The 21056-nt window shown below is 31.5% G+C and overlaps 1 long non-coding RNA gene across 2 annotated transcripts; it reads left to right on the top strand.

The window, feature by feature from the left end:
• The first annotated feature begins 1418 nt into the window (after positions 1-1418).
• On the top strand, positions 1419-11582 carry LOC107876562. 2 transcript variants are annotated; one of them, XR_007042901.1, is made up of 4 exons: positions 1419-1503; positions 3509-3567; positions 10926-11005; positions 11084-11582. It is a non-coding gene; the product is annotated as an uncharacterized LOC107876562 (long non-coding RNA). The 2 variants fall into 2 exon arrangements; XR_007042902.1 differs by having other exon boundaries at positions 10933-11005.
• The last annotated feature ends 9474 nt before the right edge of the window (positions 11583-21056 follow it).

Below are 21056 nucleotides of genomic sequence, written 5' to 3' on the forward strand. Positions count from 1 at the left end.
GCCCTTTCGGGGCAGGTCCTAGCTCGAGTGCGCCTCATCTTGATTGACTTGGCGATTGTTGGAGGTTCCAAGGTAGCGGTTGGACTTTCATGCGTCCGAAGTTCACCTTTATCTTTCTGCAGTAGTTATGTCTTTATTAGTATTCGGAGACAGATATTATTCCTTTGTGGTTATTTTTTTTGATGTATTTGACTCTTGAATTGAATTAGTAGTTATTGCACTATTGACACCTGGTTTTGGGCATGATTGATATTTTGGATAAGTTCTTTTCGTATTATTATGATTACTTATATATTTCGGCTTCGTTCTAGAAGCCTTATATTGGGATATTTCTGTCTTTTCCTCTTTTCATATCGGTTTGAGCGATAGCCTTACTTGTCAAGGTACACCGAGACAAGTGCCATCATGATCTTCATTTTTGGGTTGTGACAAGTGTAAATAAAGTTACACTATTAAGCTTTAGTTTTTATACTTTTAAGATTTATTTGTTGTAGTGTATAATTTGGTTTATTCTAGAACGATAAATCTCATTTTTCATGAGTACTTAGTTGACAAGTTATACTTTTATAATTACCTTTAATAACATGAACATTTTCAATTTGAATTAATTGAATATTTTCTTTGATTTAATTTGTTTGTTTGATTTTGATTTAATGCAAAATTTAATAAAGCAAAAGAATAGCTTTTAAATTTTATGTATCAAATTAAAGTCACGTGAAATGTATCAAAATATAGCTTAATCTCGTGAACTTAAACATAACATTAAAAAGTTAAAATTAAAGAATTACTAACAAGGAAGAAAAAAAAATCGGAAACAACCTCTCTACTTCACCTGACTTCACCTGAGGTAGTGGTATGATCTGCGTACACTCTACCCTCTCCATACCCAACTAGGTGGGTATACACTGGGTATGTTGTTGTTGTAAATAGACTTAAAGGAATGTAAAACAATAAAAAGTACCTTATAAGTATTCATAATATCTTTTTATTATTTTATTACAATAATTTCTTTTTGGAGTAATCACACGTAAAGTAATAGTAATTAATATATTGTATTCGAATAAACTAAAGAACTAACAACTAACAATATTACTCCATAAAAAGTGAGTAGAAATAAGTATATGCACGCCGACAATTTTCTTTTCTATACAATAGAAATGCTGGTTTCGACCCAATTGCTTTTCTATACATAAAAAAAAATAAAAATTATATCATTATTATATCTACTAAGGGTAATTTGGTAAGTGAATAACCACTTGATATTTATTATCTACTATCCAATCACAAATTTGCTACAACACACTTATCACTTTTTTTATATTAATAAATTTTTTACCACACACATGTCTTGAAACGTGGCACAACATTGCCATTACTAAATACGTCTACCATTCCGGTCTTCAATATTATCGTTTATATGCTCTGTAAAAAAAAATCAACTCTTGTGATATTCTCTCTATATCTATATCGGTAAAGAAAAAATCTCAATTTCGGCTCTGTCAGGTATGTTTGAACAAATATAATTCTGGATCTGACAAAGTGGATCTGTTGTGAAGTTAATTTGTTATGAATTTTTCTTCATCTACTCTTTGATTTCAGTTCATTCAAATGATTTTGTAGCTTTCATGTTGTGATTTATGTATAAATCTTGTAAAAAGATATGAAGAAAAAGGTTTCTTTTTTGTTGAAACTGAAATTAATTATGTGGTTTAGTTTTTTTCTTGGATTTTTTGGTACTATATGTATCAGTGAGATGTAGATGAGCTGAATATGAGTGTGGAGTGTAAATAAAAAGTGATTGGGAAAAATTTTGGGTGATCATTTTTTTTAAATAAATGATTACGAAAGGTGAAAACTTTGTGCAACAAAGGTATTTGACAGTATGTCTGAGAATATTCAATAACTTTTTTATGGGGGTTCTGTAATAGTTTAAAGAAAGAGTAAATTCCAAATTAGTTTAAATCAAACTTTAGTAGTTAACATATTTTAATATGATCTTTTAGTTTGTGTGAATCAAACATCCAGTTAAGTGCTAATTTTTACTTAAGTACGTGTTCAAATATTTAAGTTTTGTTCAAAACGTAATTCAACAAGCTTTGCAGTCTTGCTCACGTTCATTTTCATGATTGTTTTGTCAATGTAAATGAATTCATTATTTAATTCTTGTTTGTTATTTCTTATAAGAAAAAATTTTTAAAATTTTTTTTTAAAAATATTTTTTCCCTTTTTAGCGCAAGGAGGGGAGGGGTGGTTCGTGGAATTGCCTTTAACTAAATAGACTTTAAAGTTCAATCAACAATCCAGATAACCAACTAAAAATGAGCATTTGGGCATCACTCGAAAGCTAATTTCGCAGACTCTTCACTATTTAACCTGATTCAAGATTGTCTTTTTACCAGCTAGAAACCAACTAACCAAGGACCATTTCTACATAGAACCTGATGAAGGGGTAGTAATTCACGCAACATTCTTTTTACGCACAATGATAATCGAATTCAACTATTTAGAAACAACAATGAGAGTTATAAAACAGCTACAACTATCATTAATGGTAGTATCAGAACTAGAAGCAAATTTGAATGCACTTGTATTCGTGAACTACTTCATAGACTTGTTATTCTATTACAGTGCATTATTTAATTGCTTAGATGTTGTAATAAAAAGGGATGATCAATATAGAATGGCAGTAGAAGAGTTATATGGAGAGGAGATTTTGAACACAATAGAAAGTAAAGGCAAGCAAAGGGTAATAAGAAGTGTGAATTAGCAATTTTTTTCAAATGTACTTGTACGACAAGATCATATAAAACAACTTACTCTACAGAGTAGAAAATGCAGTCTTGTGCAAATAAAAAGTGTAGTCTGTGCACTAAAACATTTACTATGTGTGAGCGAAACAAAAGGCCTGAATCAAAGAATCATGATTTGGAGTTTGCTTAGAAATGTTTCCCTAAACTAAATGCTGCAGCTATTGATTAAATTTGGTGTTATACAGTGATGTATTGACCATGCTTTATTTTGTCATAATTGTATACTGTGTGTTAGAGGGAGAACAAGAAAGGTCGTTGAATTTCCATATTGATGTGTGCTAAATTATTTAGTCTCGCCTTATAAATTAATTTAGGAGATTGATCAGTTAGGTTTCGCAAACTAAACTCGTAGGTTCTACATAATGAGAACAAAAGTTGGGCGACATTATTGTCTTGATGATTAAAATCCCTAGGAAGCCATTGGGTTGTTTGTCAGATGCTTTATTCAACTTTCTATTGTATTGCTTGGTTTTTCCTGTTGCCCTTCTTTCAAAGAATAGATGCCTCCTCTCATGCCATAATCGTAATGCCTGTTTTCGCCGCATAACTCTTTATATAGTCAAACATCTCTGTAATGAAATTGTTTATTGGATATTACTTACCTCCTAAAGTTGGTGCAAGCCCCTTAGTTCTTAATGAAACAAATTGTTGGTTTTCCCTGATATAAACATCTTAACGTTCCTTTTCTTGTTTTACAGTTGCAGTTTTTATGTGCGAACTCTTTGTTTGTGCTGCTATATAGTCTTCCATTTAGCAGGTAATGTTTTCATTGTAATTTCAAATTTGTATAGCTACTGTATATTTGTGATTCTATACTTGCTTTCATGTTACTAATATGTTAACTGCTATGTTGTCTTATATTAACAACTATTAGAAAATCAATATCACAATGTCAAATAAAAATAAACAAGCACATCCAAACTTTGAAAAAGCACATAAGGATAAAAAAGCTAGACGCCGTGAATTATATAAAATAATGCAATCCAATAAAAAAGAAGTTTTACTAGCTAAAGCATGAACAAGTAAAGCTGAACGTACCTACCGACGATTTGGTGCTACCTCAATTATCTTATTTGAGCAACAACCTCAATTAGAGCAAGGATTAACATCAAATAATACTGAATAATGTAACGACAACTCAACTATGACACAAACATCTACAAATTATGTCATGTTAAAATCTGTTCCAAAATGTAATTTTCGTCGGGAAAGAAAATTTGAATACGAACCACTTGCTTTTTGTTGTGGCAAAGATGCTATCAAGCTAATTTCTCATCGGTTTCCCACCGAATTAATGAGTCTTTATCTAGGAAATACTGAAGAATCAAAACACTTTCGAACTTATATAAGAACATATAATAACATATTTGCATTTACATCTCTTGGGGTAGCTTATGATAAGGAATTATCACAAAGAAACAAAGGTATTTATACATTTTGAGTTCAAGGAAAAATGTATCATTTCATAAATGACTTGATACCAAGTGATGAAAATTGAAAAAAAAAATATGCAATTATACTACTTTGCTAGCAAGAATGAGTTGAAAAATCGAATGATATGTTCAGACAAGCTAAATGAATATACTGTTAAAAAGTTAATGGAAATATTAAACATTAATCCACACTCAATATTTTTGAAATCTTTAATAAATATTCCCAACTTTTTGATTTCTATATTGCATTTAAGTCTGATGCTGGTTTAAATCAACGAACATACAATTTACCAACTATATCAGAGGTTGCAGGAATATGGGTAGATCAAGATGCCAACAATTATGTTTCTGCACCTCATATACGAATATATATAACAGGTGATAGGATTCAATTGGTAAATTATTACTATGGTTGTTATGACCCATTGCAATATCCATTATTGTTTCCTTACGGTTAAAATGGTTGGCACTGTGGCATTGAAAAAACTAAACCTACAGCCAGTTCTACTACAACACAAATATATTGTGAACATGAAAAATTACCTGGTGTAAATAAGATGACTTCAATTGATGGATTTCTTAACTTAGAAAATGACATCCTGCGAAAAGGTAAACAAGAAAGAGATGTGGTTTCTTGTCGTGAATATTATTGCTATAAGCTTCAAATAAGAGATGATAAAGATATAATATTACACTCAGGTAGATTACTCCAACAATATATTGTAGATGAATGGATCAAAATTGAAACTCAGAGGCTTGATTTCGCTTCGTTCAATCAAGATTTATTTAGAACAGATGTGTTAGGAGGACTTTTTGATATATTATGCTGTGGTGAAAGAGAAGCTTCTCAAGTAGGAAAGCATAGAATAATTCCTCTTAGTTTCACAGGAGGTCCTAGAGATATGCGTTGACGATATATGGATGCTATGGCTTTAGTTCAACATTTTGGAAGACCTGATATATTTCTAACCATGACTTGCGATCCTACTTGGCCTGAAATTAAACAAATTCTACTTCCAACGGATGAAGTTCAAAACAGACCTGATTTGATTTGCCGAATATTCCGAGCAAAATTAGAAGAATTAAAAAAGGATATATTAAGAAAGCATATATTTGGTAAAGTTGCAGCATTTATGTATACAATAAAATTTAAAAAACGAGGACTTCCTCATGCTCATTTTCTTATCATACTTGAGGAAAAATATAAATTATTATCACCAGAAGCGTATGATCGATTTGTTTGTGCAGAGCTACCTGACTCTAAAATAAATTCAAATTTATTTGAACTTGTTTCTCTACACATGATACATGACCCTTGTGGGAAATTAAATCCAACATGTCCTTGTATGAAAAAGAAAGGTTCCTATAAATTTAAATATCCAAAAGAATTTTCTGACCAAACATGTAAAGGTAAAAATTCATATCCAATTTATAGGCGACGAAATACCGGAAAATGTATAAAAATCGGAGACCACCTTCTTGATAATTCATGGGTTGTTCCTTACAATTCATTTTTATTATGTAAATTCAATTACCATATGAATGTAGAAATTTGTTCTGATATTAAAATTGTTAAATAGATTTATAAATATATATGTAAAGGACATGATAAAATTACATTCCGTCTACATGATGATAATACAAATGTAGAAATAGATGAAATAAAAAAGTATCAATCAGCTAGATGGGTTTCCCCGCCTGAAGCTGCATGACGCATATTTGGATTTCCCATTAGTGAAATGAATCCTTCTGTCTATCATTTGCAGCTCCATCTTGATGGATAACAACTTATTTCTTTCAAAAGTATCGATAATATTAGCAAAGTTATAAATAATCCAATGATAAGAAAACTATGTTAACTGATTTTTTTATGATGAATACAATACATAAAGAAGATATGAATTTAAATTTGTTATATCCAGAGTTTCCTGAATATTTTGTATGGTCAACAACATATAAAATGTGGACACATCGTCAACAAGGAAATACAATTGGCCGTATTGTGACATGTCATCCAACTGAAGGAGAAAGATATTATTTAAGATTACTTCTAATGAATGTAAGAGGACCTAAATCATATAAAGATTTGTTAACGGTAAATGGTGAATTTTATAATACATTTAGAGAATCTGCAGAAAAACGAGGACTATTACTATGCGATAATAATTTAATAGAATGTATGTCAGAAGCAGTTGGTTATCAAATGTCATCTAGCTTAAGACATTTGTTTGCTGTCCTACTAACATATTGTAATCCAAATAATCCCAAAGAATTGTGGGAAAAATTTAAAGCTGCAGTGTCAGATGATTATAGTAAAAAGTATTAATAATATTAACGATATTCTTTATTCAATGGGTTGTGATATTAATGAATTTCAACTTATCTTGGAAAAAATAAAAGCATCTACTATAGCCAAAGAAGCTAAAGATGTACATTTTGAAAGAAATATTAGCGTTAGTGATGAAGATTTATTATTGAAAAATAAATTAAAAAATGAACAACTTACAATATAATCCTTGAAAGAGTGTTCTCAAATAAACCTGGGGCTTTTTTAATTGATGGTCCTAGTGGAACTGGTAAAAGTTTTTGATATCGTGTATTATTAGCTATTGTGAGACATAGAGGGTTTATAGCTTTGGCAACTGCAAGTTCTGATGTTGTAGCTTCGCTTCTTCCTGGAGATCGCACTACTCATTCTCGATTTAAGCTGCCTATAAATATTGATAGAAATTTTAGTTGTAATAGTAGCAAACAAAGTTCATTGGCAAAAAAAAAAGATTGTAGAGGCCTTGGATTTGCTTCTTAAAGATATTATGGAAAGAAAGAAAGATTCTCTTCGGTGGAAAAGTTGTTTTTAGTGGTGATTTCAGACAAACTCTATCTGTTGTTCGTAGTGGCAAAAGAGAAGACTTTGTCCGTGAAAGTTTACTATGTTCTAAAATTTGAAATCAACTCCAAAAACTACAATTATCTGAAAATATGCGAGCAAGAACTAATCTTCTTTTTGTGACTGAATCGGTAATGGAAATGAGAAACAAAATGCTCAAGAAAAAATTCAAATACCAAAATCTTTAATCATTCCTTTCACTATAGAAAAAGATTCATTGAACTTGCTATTTAAAGTTACTTATCCCAATTTATATACATCTTACTCAAATATTTCTTTTACTACTTCTCGAGCTATTTTAACAACCAAAAATGATTTTGTAGATGAAATAAATGAAATGCTGGTTACTCAATTCCCATCCAATGCAAAAGTATATGTGACTACTGATGAAACTCTTGATCCAAAAGATCAAAGTGAATATGAAGATTTTAAGCATACTTTAAATCCTACTGGATTACCTCCTTACAAGTTATGTTTAAAAAAAAATTGCCCCATTATCTTGCTAAGAAATTTAAATCCTTCAAAAGGTTTATGTAACGGAACATGATTAACATGTGATGATTTTAAAGCTCACGTTATCAGTGCTACAATATCTAGTGGCGACTTTGAAAATACTCATGTATTCATTCCACGGATACCATTATTAACCTCAACACATGAAAAAATTTCGTTACAATTTAAAAGAACACAATTTCCAGTGCGATTACGATTTGCCGTGACCATTAACATAGCTCAAGGACAAACATTAGACTTTGTTGGCATTTATTTAAGAGAACCAGTATTTTCTCATGGTCAACTATATGTTGCTTTGTCAAGAGCCAAGAGTTCTAACAATGTTAGAGTACTAATAAGACCTCTTATTGCTGATAATCATGATGATTGTTGTACATCTAATTTCTATACAATAGAAATGCTGGTTTCGACCCAATCGCTTTTCTATACATAAAAATAAATAAAAATTATATCATTATTATATCTACTAAGGGTAATTTGGTAAGTGAATAACCACTTGATATTTATTATCTACTACCCAATCACAAATTAGCTACAACACACTTATTACTTTTTTTATATTAATAAATTTTCTACCACACACGTCTTGAAACGTGGCACAACATTGCCATAACTAAATACGTCTACCATTCCAGTCTTCAATATTATCGTTTATATGCTCTGTAAAAAAAAACCCAACTCTTGTGATATTCTCTCTATATCTATATCGGTAAAGAAAAAATCTCAATTCCGGCTCTGTCAGGTATGTTTGAACAAATATAATTCTGGATCTGACAAAGTGGATCTGTTGTGAAGTTAATTTATAAAGCGTCACTTAAATTGAAATAGAAGAAAAATATTATAAATCACAATAATTAAAAACTTAGATTGTTTTGAAAATATAATTGACTATCAATGTCACAAAAGTTTGGATAAAGAGAGTAAGATGTATTATTTAAAAATTATATAAAAATATTAGAAATTACAATATTAACAACTTAAAATAGCTAAAACATATTAAAAGTATGATTGATTATCTAAATTCATTTTGTATCACAAAATTGAGACAAATAAATATATATTGAGCTCATGCTAGATCCCGGGTGAATCCTAGGATGTATATATGCAATTCATCTTTTTTTAAACTTTGATTTAAATATATCAAATTGAAAATATAAGTTTTAATACAGTACACTGTACATCAAAAAGTGTATAAGAAATAATGTTAGCATAAATAATACCAATATTACTAATACAAGCATTATTAATGCAAACATTATTAATACATTCTATCAACATTATTTTTATACACTCTAACGAACGACTCCACATTTGAATGGAAGGAACATATACAAAATCAATGTTCAATAAAATATCTACATAAGTATGTTTTATCGTGTTCTCAAAGTCAAATAATTTAAATTAATATGAAAGGTGGTAACTATAGTTTTTTTTTTCTATATAATTTTTGAAACACTTAAAATTTGAATTTAAAATATTAATTTAGTTTAACTTCAAAGAACACGTTGACAAATAAAAGAGAAGGAGAAAATGAAAACAAATAATGTTTATGGCGGCTTGGCAAGGAAATACATAATTATCTTGTAAGACTTGGCTCCTTGCAAAATACTACCAAGTAGTCAATATATTTTGTGTATTCATGTGTTATAATTCATAATTCGAACTAATATAATTTAAGTTACTATACATAGTAAAATATATTAATGTTGGGTTCGTGCTGACACGGGTCGACTCAATCGATTATTGATCAAAATCAAAACTAAATATAATATATATATTTATCGTTTGAGTTCGGTTATTAACCATACTAGAGTAGCATGGCCCGTGCCAGCACGAGCCCAACATTAATTCATTTTAATTATGTACGATAAGTTAGATTGATGTCAATGTGAATTATAAAACATGGATACACAAAACATATTAACTACTTGATGGTATTTTTGAAGGATCTAAATTATTCCACAAGATAATCATGTATAACTTACTTATATAAATAAAATAATTTTATGCATTTTGAAGTTCACATCTTTAATCACATGACTGAAATTTGTGACATTAAGTATAAAATATGAAATTAAAATTGATACATAAGACTTGAAACCTGTTGTATAAAATAGAGAATATAAATGATTATATAGTCATTGCATATTACGTTACATGTGGGTTGTAACTAATAGGTTAAAATTGCATTGTATTCCCCCACTAAACCGACATAAACATTCTTTGTTTTCATTTCTCCTTCTTTTTTATTTATCAACTTATTCTTTGAAGTTGAAATTAAATTAATATTTTAAGTGTTTTGAAAATTATATATATAAAAAAACTATAAGTTTTTAATTTAAGTTATTTGACTTTGAGAACACAATAAAACATACTTTTGTAAATATTTTTATCGAAATTTGCTTTTGTATATGTTCTTTTCATTGAAACGTAGGAGTCATTTGTTAGAGTGTATAAAAATAATTTTGAAATAGAATGTATTAGTAATGTTTGCATTATTAATGCTTGTATTAGTAATGCTGGTATTATTCATACTAATATTATTTCTTATACACTATTTGATGTGCTGTATTAGAACTTGTCTTTTCAATCTTGATATATTTAAACAATTTTTTTTTAAAAGAAGATTGCATATACATTCTAAAATTCATTCGAGATTTAGCACGAGTTCAATATATGTTATTTTTTCTGAATTTATATGACACAAATAGAATATAGATAATCAACCATACTTTTAATATGTATTTAGATAATTTAAGTTGTTAACTACTATAATTTATAATATTTTTTATTTAATTTTCAATAATATACATTATTTTTCTTGTTCAAACTTTTGTGGTATTGATAATCAATTATATTTGTAAAATAATTTAAGTTTCCTAAGATTCATCCAGGATCGAGAGTCAACCAAATATTTATATCGTTTAATTTTTAAGTTATTAATTATTGTGATTTATAGTATTTTTTAAAAATATATAATAGATCAAATTATTTTTAGATATTTCAAGTTTTTAATTATTGTAATTTATAATATTTTTTATGTAATTTTAAAAAAATATATGCTACTTTTCTTGTCCAAAGTTTTGTGTCATTGATAGTCAATTATATTTAATGATAACTAACATAAAAAATATTTAATGAAATTATTGCAAAAGCTTTTTCCTAACTAACAATTTCAGTATTAATGGTAAATCCTCTTCCATTTTAACTACTGTTATTCTTATCCTCAAAATTATATCGGGAACCCTCTCGAAAAAGTAAAGTAATATTTCAATGACGAAGGTTGCAGCCAGTGGTAGCAGTTCTAGATGGTCTCTTTCAGGGTTTACCGCTCTCATAACCGGCGGGACACGTTGAATTGGGTAAACCAAATTCCGATACCTTTTAAAGTTTTTTTCAAATACATTTTTCTAGATTTCAATTTGGATATTCATTTTTAGGCATGCGGTTGTGGAGGAATTGGTGGAACTGGGTGCCACAGTGTATACTTGTTCATGTAATGAAGCGGAGCTCAACAAGCGCTTGCAAGAGTGGGCCGCTAAAGGCCTTCAAGTGAAAGGTTCTGTTTGCGATGCATCTTCTAGGGAAAACAGAGTTCAGCTCATGGAGAATGTCTCCTCGGCTTTCGACAGAAAGCTGAACATTCTTGTGTGTTATATAACCTATTCTCTTATTAATCCCTCCCTTGATGAAATGCTTAACAAATGGTCTCTATATTCAAATTAATCATGTAATTGTAGTGCTTTAAAGCTGAATATAATGGAACAAGAGCTGTAACTTGATTGTATTGTACAGCTGGCACAAGAGTTAGTGAAACATCTTTTGTTCTCTACTTTTGGACTATCGTTGGGAGCCATTTTTGGCTGCATCCTAAAGCATACATCTAACGATGCAATGGATCATGTACATACTAAAGATGACTACTCTTTCTGTTCTCCTCCATAGGTGCGTAACTATCAACTTATTTTTGTATTTCTTTCGATCGTTTATGTCAACAAAAGTGATGGTTGAACCCACAATCGTAAAAGTAAATTTTAAGGATTTGTGAAATTAGGGTTTTCCAGTATCAATGAAATTGCTGTTTTGATTACTTTTGATTACACAACTTCCGCCCTACTTCTTGACTTTTTGATGTTTGTGGAAATTTTGATTGTGCTCTCTAATTTAGGTACTAGATTGGTTAAATTAGGATTGGTGTTATTTTACAGAACTGCGATTTCCCCGAAATAGTGAAATTTGCGTTTGTGCTGTAAAAAAACCAATCTATTCAGAATTGTAACCAAAGTGACAGGGTAACTTGGCATCTGTTATTATCCCCTTATTATACAACAGCTGATGTTGCAATTCATGAAACACTAAGAGTTCTTATTGCATACTCTTATGTAGTTGCTACTCAGTCCTATTGGTTTAGATCTGGTAATAAGATTCTTTTGACCTGAAGTTGGTGTGTATCTCTAGATTTCCTTCTCCTAAAGTCCCAAACTTACTCTGGGGGATAATCCTGTGTGAAGAATGTTGCCATGTTAAATATGCTCCCTTTCCCTCGACAAGTATAATGATGTGAACAAACTTGTCATAATCAAAACCAATTTATAGTTAAGCTACAACAATTACGTCTCAGTTCAAAATAAGTTGGAATCAACTAAAATGATTGTGCTGACCATTGTATTCCATTAAGGTAAAAGGTTATGATGAGCGTCTATTTGAATCGATTATTTTCAAGATCTGCTAACATCTAAAATAAATTCTCAACTAATATGTATTATCTATATATACATAATTTCTTTCATTTTGTCATGCTTACTTGATCGAATTGGATGAAATAATCCCAGCATGTCTTTTTTTGTTTAGGGTTATGGTCCATAATCTCTGTTTACTTGGTCTAGAAATTATTTGTGTTTTTCAATAAAATGACTTTAAGGAATTTGTATGTGAAACATAGAGCAGTAGATTAGTACAGAAATTTGCCTAGAGTAGCTGCAACTGTCAAAATACATGCCCGTTCCTTACGAAAAAAAGGGAATGCTAGAATATGTATAATCATTATTTATAAACTTCAAAAATAAATAAATTCCGCTACTATAAATGTTGTCGATCTATTCAATATTTAACTTTCATCCTAATATGCTAGCTAGGAAGGTGTGAAGGTTGTATATTAGAGATAGAAGGTTAGTAGATAATAGGGATACGTTATCTTGAGTTTCAAAGGTACCAATCTATTCGGAATTCCATCGATTTCAAAATTGTGAGTTGTGCTTTGCCGTTTAGGTACTAGGTTCTAAAAAAAAACTATGATATAGCATAAAATAAATGTTTGGCTTAAAAAAATATTCACCATCTTAAAAAAATGTTCTCTCTAACAGTAGTTTCGTGTTTTTGGTGTTAGGAACTTTGTTTTCTGAAAATTGGGTTTCTGCTGCGGAATTGGGTTATATATTTCTCCTATATTTAGAGCCAAAAGCATTTTTAAATTTGTATGACAAAGTAACTTTGTAAAGTATGTCGTGTTAATGTACTTTGTAACTCATTTGTTTCATCGCCTAAAGTCCATTTCATTTTCGAAAAACAAGTGATACAAATTTTTGATAGCCTAAAGTCCATTTCATTTTCGAAAAACAGGGGATACAAATTTTCGATATTTTGGTAGCAAGATCAATGAGAGATTTTTCCAGAAATTTTGTTTTCCTTTTTGATTAATTGAAGTTTTAGCTTTTTCTACTTGTACATGAACTATCAGTTGATTTGCTAGCCTCCATTACTGTATTTTCATGTTCTTACTGCTTATGGTGGTTCTCATTTTTTTCATATGTTTGGAGCCGTTCTAACGAAAACAGCCTCTCATTCTTTTTAAGGAAGAGGTAAGGTTTGTGTACACATTAAAAACCCTGAGAAGGTCCATTCTAGGTATCTGTAAATTAGAGTATGTGACAATTTCTGATTTGCTAACTTCACTATCATGCATGCGTCAATTCTTTAGTTGCTAACTTCACTATCATGCATGCGTCAATTCTTTAGTTCTTTGAATCCTTCTTTCTCACATATGTAAAGATGCCGCAACCTATGAAACAGCTGCTTTCTGTCGAATTGATCAACCGATGGCCAATATTTGTTATTATTTTTCCTAAAATAAATTTCTAATAATTAGCTTGTATTCTTTCATGCAACAGGTCTCAGTCATACATTTGCAAAACTCAACTCTTTTTTTGTATCTATGTAAATTATATGTACAGTACCGTTTTTCAAAACATGGCTCCTTAATGTTCACACATATATATGTATATATATGTGTGTGTATATATATAAAATGTGTGTGCTACAACCTTGTTCTCTTGAGCTCAATCGTACTAATTAAAATATTCTACTACTCAAACTTTCTACTCCAAGATAAATTCGAAAACTTAAAAATTGCAATCCACATGTTCTATTGTTGGGCCCGTGCTGACACGGGCCTTTCACTTCTAGTCTAAAAGAAAGGAAAGAAAGGTATTGACACAAAATATTTAAGAAGAGTATAGTGGAGAGATGTGCGTCCACGTGAGATGTCATGTCACTTAGGATGAAATTGGTATTTAAAAAAGATGCTTGACCTTTGTGTCATTACCAATTTGTAGCCAAGCAATGAAGCTTAAAAAATAAGTATGTGATGCACAATCATTTTTGAAATGACCATGATACCCTTGGTAGTTCCACTTGCTTACCTTTCTATATATATATACTAGTGTGCCCGTGCCCGTTCTACGCACGGGCGAAGATATGTCTGCAGGTAAAACAGTTATATTTCATAATATGTGGTTCACCAACCTATAGATATATTTAACAAGATTGAAAGAGAGTGTAACTATAAGTAGTGAGAAAATAGTATAGTATAAATTATATTGAAGATATATTATAAATATTGAAAGAGAGAATATGAAAGTAATGTGTTTGCAACATTTTATTTTGTTTTTATTGGAGTGATGACTCCATTTTTTGTTTCATCTTGAGCATATTCTGGTGTTCACTTTGTTGTTTGGCTTGTTCAACAGAAGAAGTAGAATCTTTTTTTTTGCTTCTTGCTTCCTTTTTGATAAGGAATGTGGATGATGCAGGAAGAGAGGGCAAAATGTTTCCTTTTTCAGATTGATAGAAATGTGTTTCACCATGTCAATGTAGTTATTCTTTCTCTCTGCTTCTTCACCTCCATAATAACCATGCTACTTGTCATATCTAAAGAATTCAACAAAAAATTTAAATCGACAAATACATTACAAAATCCATAACGTTAACAATCATACAAGAGAAAGGGAGATGGAAAAAAAAAAAGTTAACCACGGCTAATAAATTGATTGGGAGCAGATACTTGGTGTCCTTTTCTGATTTTAAGACACTAACAGAGGGTTCATACATTCATGTAGGACAACACTATGTCATTTATTTGACTCCATAGTAGATTAAATAATTCACACATGTCAAAGAAACTCTCTTTAAGAGATCCACTATGTTGATTAGTATTTAGTGTTAATCAACAGTAAAGAATCCGTTTGTGAGTTATGCAAGCTTTAGTTATTCATATGTATTCATGTATTGATTATTTCATTTCTATTAGTTCAAACATAACCCGCGTTAACTATTTACAGACTCTGTCCATGATCTATTGATTAACTATGAGAACGGAATGTTCATTCTTCTGAAATTCTTTCAGAAACATAAACTAATGTTACGTCTAGCTAACCTTCTTCTACCCTTCATTTACTATAAATCCACTAAAAAAAATTTCAACAAAGATGCAGACACGTGCAATCACCAAAAGTAAGTATCTAGAGGAAAAAATAAAATTAATTCGCAGATCCCTAGATGTTGGCATGATTAAAGAGTTAACCCAAAAAGAAAAAAAAAAAGACATGATTAAAGAGCGCCAAATTTAATCATACATGGTGCCGTGGTTGTGCATTTTTCAAAAGTATATAGTATATCAAATTGCATGCTTTTTTCCTTCATTAATGATTTGAATGGCATTCAGTGGCTTTTTCATTAATCTAATTTCATTTCGATTCCCTTTGGTTTCATTATTATGTCTCCCATTTACAATGGTATTAATTTACTTAAAGCCTCATAAAACACTTTTTCCCCTCATAGGTATACTTTCAGCAAGTCACAAAGTACTGCAATATACCATGTCTACTGGCAGAGTCAGAATTTGAGCGTGATAAAAATATTACCATCTTTAGTATGCCGGTTAAAATTAAGAATAAGTACTTAGCGTGAAAAAAATATATAAGCTGATGTAGCTAATACTAGAACTCGGATCGCACATTCGCGCTTACAAGAGTAGATATGATTTCTTCAATTGTTCGTCAGGAGAAACAACGATTAATAATATTTATCCTACATGCATACAATGGTGCAGAAAGTAAAACTGGTTCACCATTGAGAATATATCATTGAGAAAGAAGCCATGAAAATCCAAAGATTACAAATTTGTTTTAATAAGAATATTTTCCCTAAAGACAATTGAATAAGCTTCTGATGGCGATATAAAATAGTGGAGAAATTATCTTACAATGACAGGAAGAAAATAACATGAGAGCAATGTACTTAAATATCCCATGGCACGGAGATTGTATGCCTCAAAGCTCATATGTTCACCAAGTAAATATAAATAAGAATAATTAGGTAGTACATATAATTGCATCAGAATACAAAACACAAATCCAATCTCAAATTAGTGTTCTAGCTATCATTATCATGAACAAGCAACACATTCACGCTTACTTTTCAAGTTCCACGGTGATTCAATGTCATTAGGTACCTTTTCTTTTTCTTTTAATAGCAAACATATGGTATTTAGGCAAACCAGAAACCAAAGCATCATCAGACTAACTTAATGTAGATTATATTACAAAGTTGCATGTCACATTTTGAAGTTTTGTAAGTGAACCTAGTTTTTACGAATTTGAAGATAGTTGAATATCGCATTTTGTGAATCAATTATTTAATATGAATGTTCTAGCACTACCAGTCCGCTCCACTAAAACCTGTCACCCAAATGCAGACCACTCAAAATGACCCTAAGCTTATCAACAGAATTAAGTATGTGAACAATTACAAAATTTGCAGTAGAGATGCTACAGGCTATAGGAACAAGAAATTAAAAGGGTCAAATACCTCACCTTCGTCTTCAATGGGTCAACTCTTTTATGCCAACGTACTATCATAAATGGCTCGGTCATGCCATCCATTAATAGTTGAGGCTCTTTGTGTCCTCTGTGTGACCACTAACCAGATGCACATTCATATCACTCTCCATTAACTTCTCTTTTAGCGGGTTTTTAAAAACAAAAAATTTCATGTGTCATCTATTTAACGAGATCATATCATCTAATCTGTCTCACTTTAGTTTATTTCAAACCTAATAGAATTTGACCCGTGCTAATATTATAACTTTGACTTACTACTATATATAAGTGAAGGTTAGGGTGAGCAGTTTCTTGGTGCAAATTTCTTCAACCATCAATGTCAACATGGCCAGCTGAATCAGAGGACCCAAGAGTATATCTTGTATCATATTGCAGTTATTTGATAACAGTTAACTTTATATTATTGTCCCTATGAAGTGATTCTTTAAATTAAACTATTCTATTACCAAATTCATGGAAATATATTTAAGGACAACTTTCTAAATGATGTCTGGAAGTTGAAGTTTTATATTGATCACATTTAGCACCATGTGTTTCATATCAAAACTTCTGATTATAAATCACCTACTTTACATCCTAGACAGAGGCAGATAGAGCCCCCTTTAGAGATATTCAATCTTGACCTGTTAGACGAAATCCCTCTCAAGGAGAATGAATTATTATAAGGGACCGTACCTGATAGTTGATTGCTTTTTTCTGACGATCTTGAGGCAACAATTCTCGTTGGGAATACTTCTGTTTCAGATACTGCCTAAGAAATCTTCTCATCACCAATAACACAGTAATGATAAAATTTACACACTCAAATGGCAGAGTACAAGAAAACCATACCATTATGATAGCAAAAGAGTCGACAATTACTGCATCTCCATCAACCAGCGTGGGCACGTCTGTAAGGGGATTCAGCTTCGAGTATTCTCTTCCACACATTACAAAGGCCAAAAATAAGAACCAAATTTCAAAAAAATTCTACAATAATTTATCTAACACCCCCAAACCTAATTTCTCATCTTTGATCCCAATTGATTACAATCAACTGCTCCATGTACTAGTTAGAAGAAGGATTTTTCAAGTGTGATTTCTATGTCGTCGATTAGTATCATAGAACAACAACAATTACAGAGGTTTAACCTAAATTTAAGTTATAAAAAACAAAGCTAATTACAGATTCTAATATAAAAAGATTAAAACTTTAATTAGTTAGTATCACAGAACAACACTAAGAAGAGATCCAAAGGATAATTGAATTAATTAGTATTATAACAATATCAACTACAGATCTAGAGAAAATAGATTAAAACTTGAATTAATTAATTTGTATAATAGAACAATAATAATAACAGATTTGAAATAAAAGGATTAAAACTTGAAATAGTTAGCATCATGTATCATATAAAAAACAAACATCAAATGAAAACTTGCTCGAAAACTTGCTCCACCATCAAATATGCACTTACCAAAAATAAATCATGATGGACTAATGAAAATTGAGATTAAGAACATGATATGAATCCAAAAAAAGCTTATGTTTTGGTGAAAACTTGCTCCACCATCAAAGATGCACTTATAAAAAAAAAATCATGATGGACTAATGAAAATTGAGAGTAAGAACATGATATGAATTCCAAAAAAGCTTGTGTTTTGGTATGAAGGTGCGTAGGGAATTGTATCGCATTTTGGGCTACAATAATATAGACCATGATTCCGATGTGTTGATAAATGCCGAAGCCATAAAATCCTATGCCAATACGGCATGTTAATTATTTGTGTATCAAGTGAATCCATTCAAGATTGAATTTAGACCATAGAGGTCCTTCAACTCAAGGACGAGTTGAAACTATTTCGATCGACTAAGTTTTAGTGGATGTTGTAAATTGTGTCAGCTTCCATCGACCATAACTCTCTGTATATGTCGAATTAGAGAGCCTACTATGTGTCAAATGATAGGTCTTCGAGTTAGCTTTCCAACGATACTAATTTTTCTAAAATTCGACACCCAAGCAAGAAGATATGACCTTTCAAAGTGATATGCGTCGCCTAACCAATCGCCCATGGCCACTGGAAAGCATAGGTGATAGCCTAGGCGGTGTCTATGTAAACATAGGTGATAGCCTAGGCGGTGCCTATGTAAACATAGGCGATGGGATGGGCGGCGCCTATATAAAGAATTCAAGTGACTTAAACACTCCATTTTTGGAGCAAAATGGTCCTTTTCCACTCGTACTTAGCCCTAAAACACGAAATTCAGTTCCAAGGACCCCAAAATACACCTTCATTCATCAAAAGTGCTCAAGGATTCTCCTTAGAGTTTCAAAATAAAAACCCAAGCAACTCGAGATTCAACCGGGGGTTTTAGGAACTAATTGCATATTTGAAATCCTCTCAACGTAGGCTTCAAGAAACATCTAATATTCATAGTAATCGAGATATGTGGGGTTATCCTAAAATCTCATGGGTGTAGTTTTTATGAACATGCATGCTTTCAAATGGGGTTTTCAATCAAATGCTAATAACTTGCTTTCAATATGATTTCTAAGTCATTTTTCTTTATGTCATGGGAATTGTTTGCCTATATACTTTAATGGTTGAAACCATGCATATGTAAGTTGAGATTTTCCATGAAATTTTGATAAATATGAATGATACATTGCTTTCAAATTTCCATGATAATGTCTTGATACCCCATATCATATTGTGACCAACAAAAGAGAGCATGAATTTGAAATAATTATTGTTCACTACTTGTAAATGATGAAGCACATTGGTTTTTAAATGATTATGCATATGTGGATATGATATTGATGACTTGCAAGTCGGGTATGACGATACCCTACAAAATATGATACGTGATTGAATTAAATGAAGTTTGAATGCATTGATTTTACATGAGATATATAGATGCCCGAAGAAAGCGTTTGAGTGTAAGGGCTTATTACTAGAAACCGTGTTTGCCGACACAGGAATTTGGTACCAGGCTAAGTGATCTTGTGTACTTGACTTTATGTCCTTCCCGAATCGAGACTATAGGTAGGAGCCCGGGCTAAGTGATCTTGGGCACTACTATTGGGTCGAGACACTATGCTTCGTGGTCTTGTGTGTCTCTCCCTCGCTTAAACTCTAATCTCAGTGACAACCGATGTTTGACAGTTGGTGTAAATTATGTAGGGTATTCCACCTAGCTTAGTTGCATTTCATTGTTGTTGAGAAACTATTGCATTATACCCATGTGTTTTCAAATGATTTGATATGAAATTGCTTTATAATGGCTCTCAACTATATTTTGTAAAAATATTATGTTTTGTTTTGATATCTCTGCGTGCCAGTACTTTTGTGCTGACCCCCTCCCCTCTCCAACCTCTCAGGTTCAGAGGCCCAGTCTAGGGGTCAAGAGAATCAGTAGATCATTCAGACAGAGTTGCAGAGACAAGTGGTGAGCTTTCTATGTTTCGGAAGGTCTTATGTCTCGCAGTCCTTTTATCTTATATTTAGTTTTGGGGTCTACTGGGGGCCTTGTCCCAGTTTATATACAGTTACTTGACTCAGTCATTTGTTAGAGATTTTCGCAGACAGTTGTTTAGAGGTTGATTGATGTTGGGGGAAACTTTATTTCCCCGTTATTGTTTTTTTTCATATTTATGACCATGTTTTCGAGTTATTGTATTTCTTCCGCATTACTTTGATCATATGAATTAGGTGCATGATTACTAGACAGATAGGGGTATTTCGGGCCTCTATGGTTTGAAATGCTCGTCACGGCCAGGCCCTGGTTCGGGTCATAATAAACTTGGTATCAGAGAACGGTTCATGGTCTCAGGGTGTCTGCAAAATTGTGTCGGGTAGAGTCCTGTTTATGGATGTATAGCGCACCACACTTATAAGAAGGAGGCTGCTAGGCGTTTAGGAAATGTTTCCCTTTTTTGTGATTTAGTTCGTGCTTCAGAGTCTGAACTGTCCCCTAACTAATGATCACTTGTATTTCAGAAACACAGTTATGCCTCTATGTCGTATTATCGATCAGAATGCTTAGGAAGATGAGGTCCGTCCCACCCATGGGATGCAGATCCGTAATAGAGCTCACACTTCAGAACTTGTCCCTACTCCGAGAGTCCCTCTAATCCTGACCAATCCGCCTCGGGCTCTGCGGACTAATGTCAACCGTCCCCCAACTACTCAGGGAGATATTTCAAATACAAAATATAGACGTTCTATTTATATGTTGACATAGTTGGTAGCTAAC

This window comes from Capsicum annuum, chromosome 7 (genome assembly GCF_002878395.1).
Source record: "Capsicum annuum cultivar UCD-10X-F1 chromosome 7, UCD10Xv1.1, whole genome shotgun sequence".
NCBI classification, from domain to species: domain Eukaryota; kingdom Viridiplantae; phylum Streptophyta; class Magnoliopsida; order Solanales; family Solanaceae; genus Capsicum; species Capsicum annuum.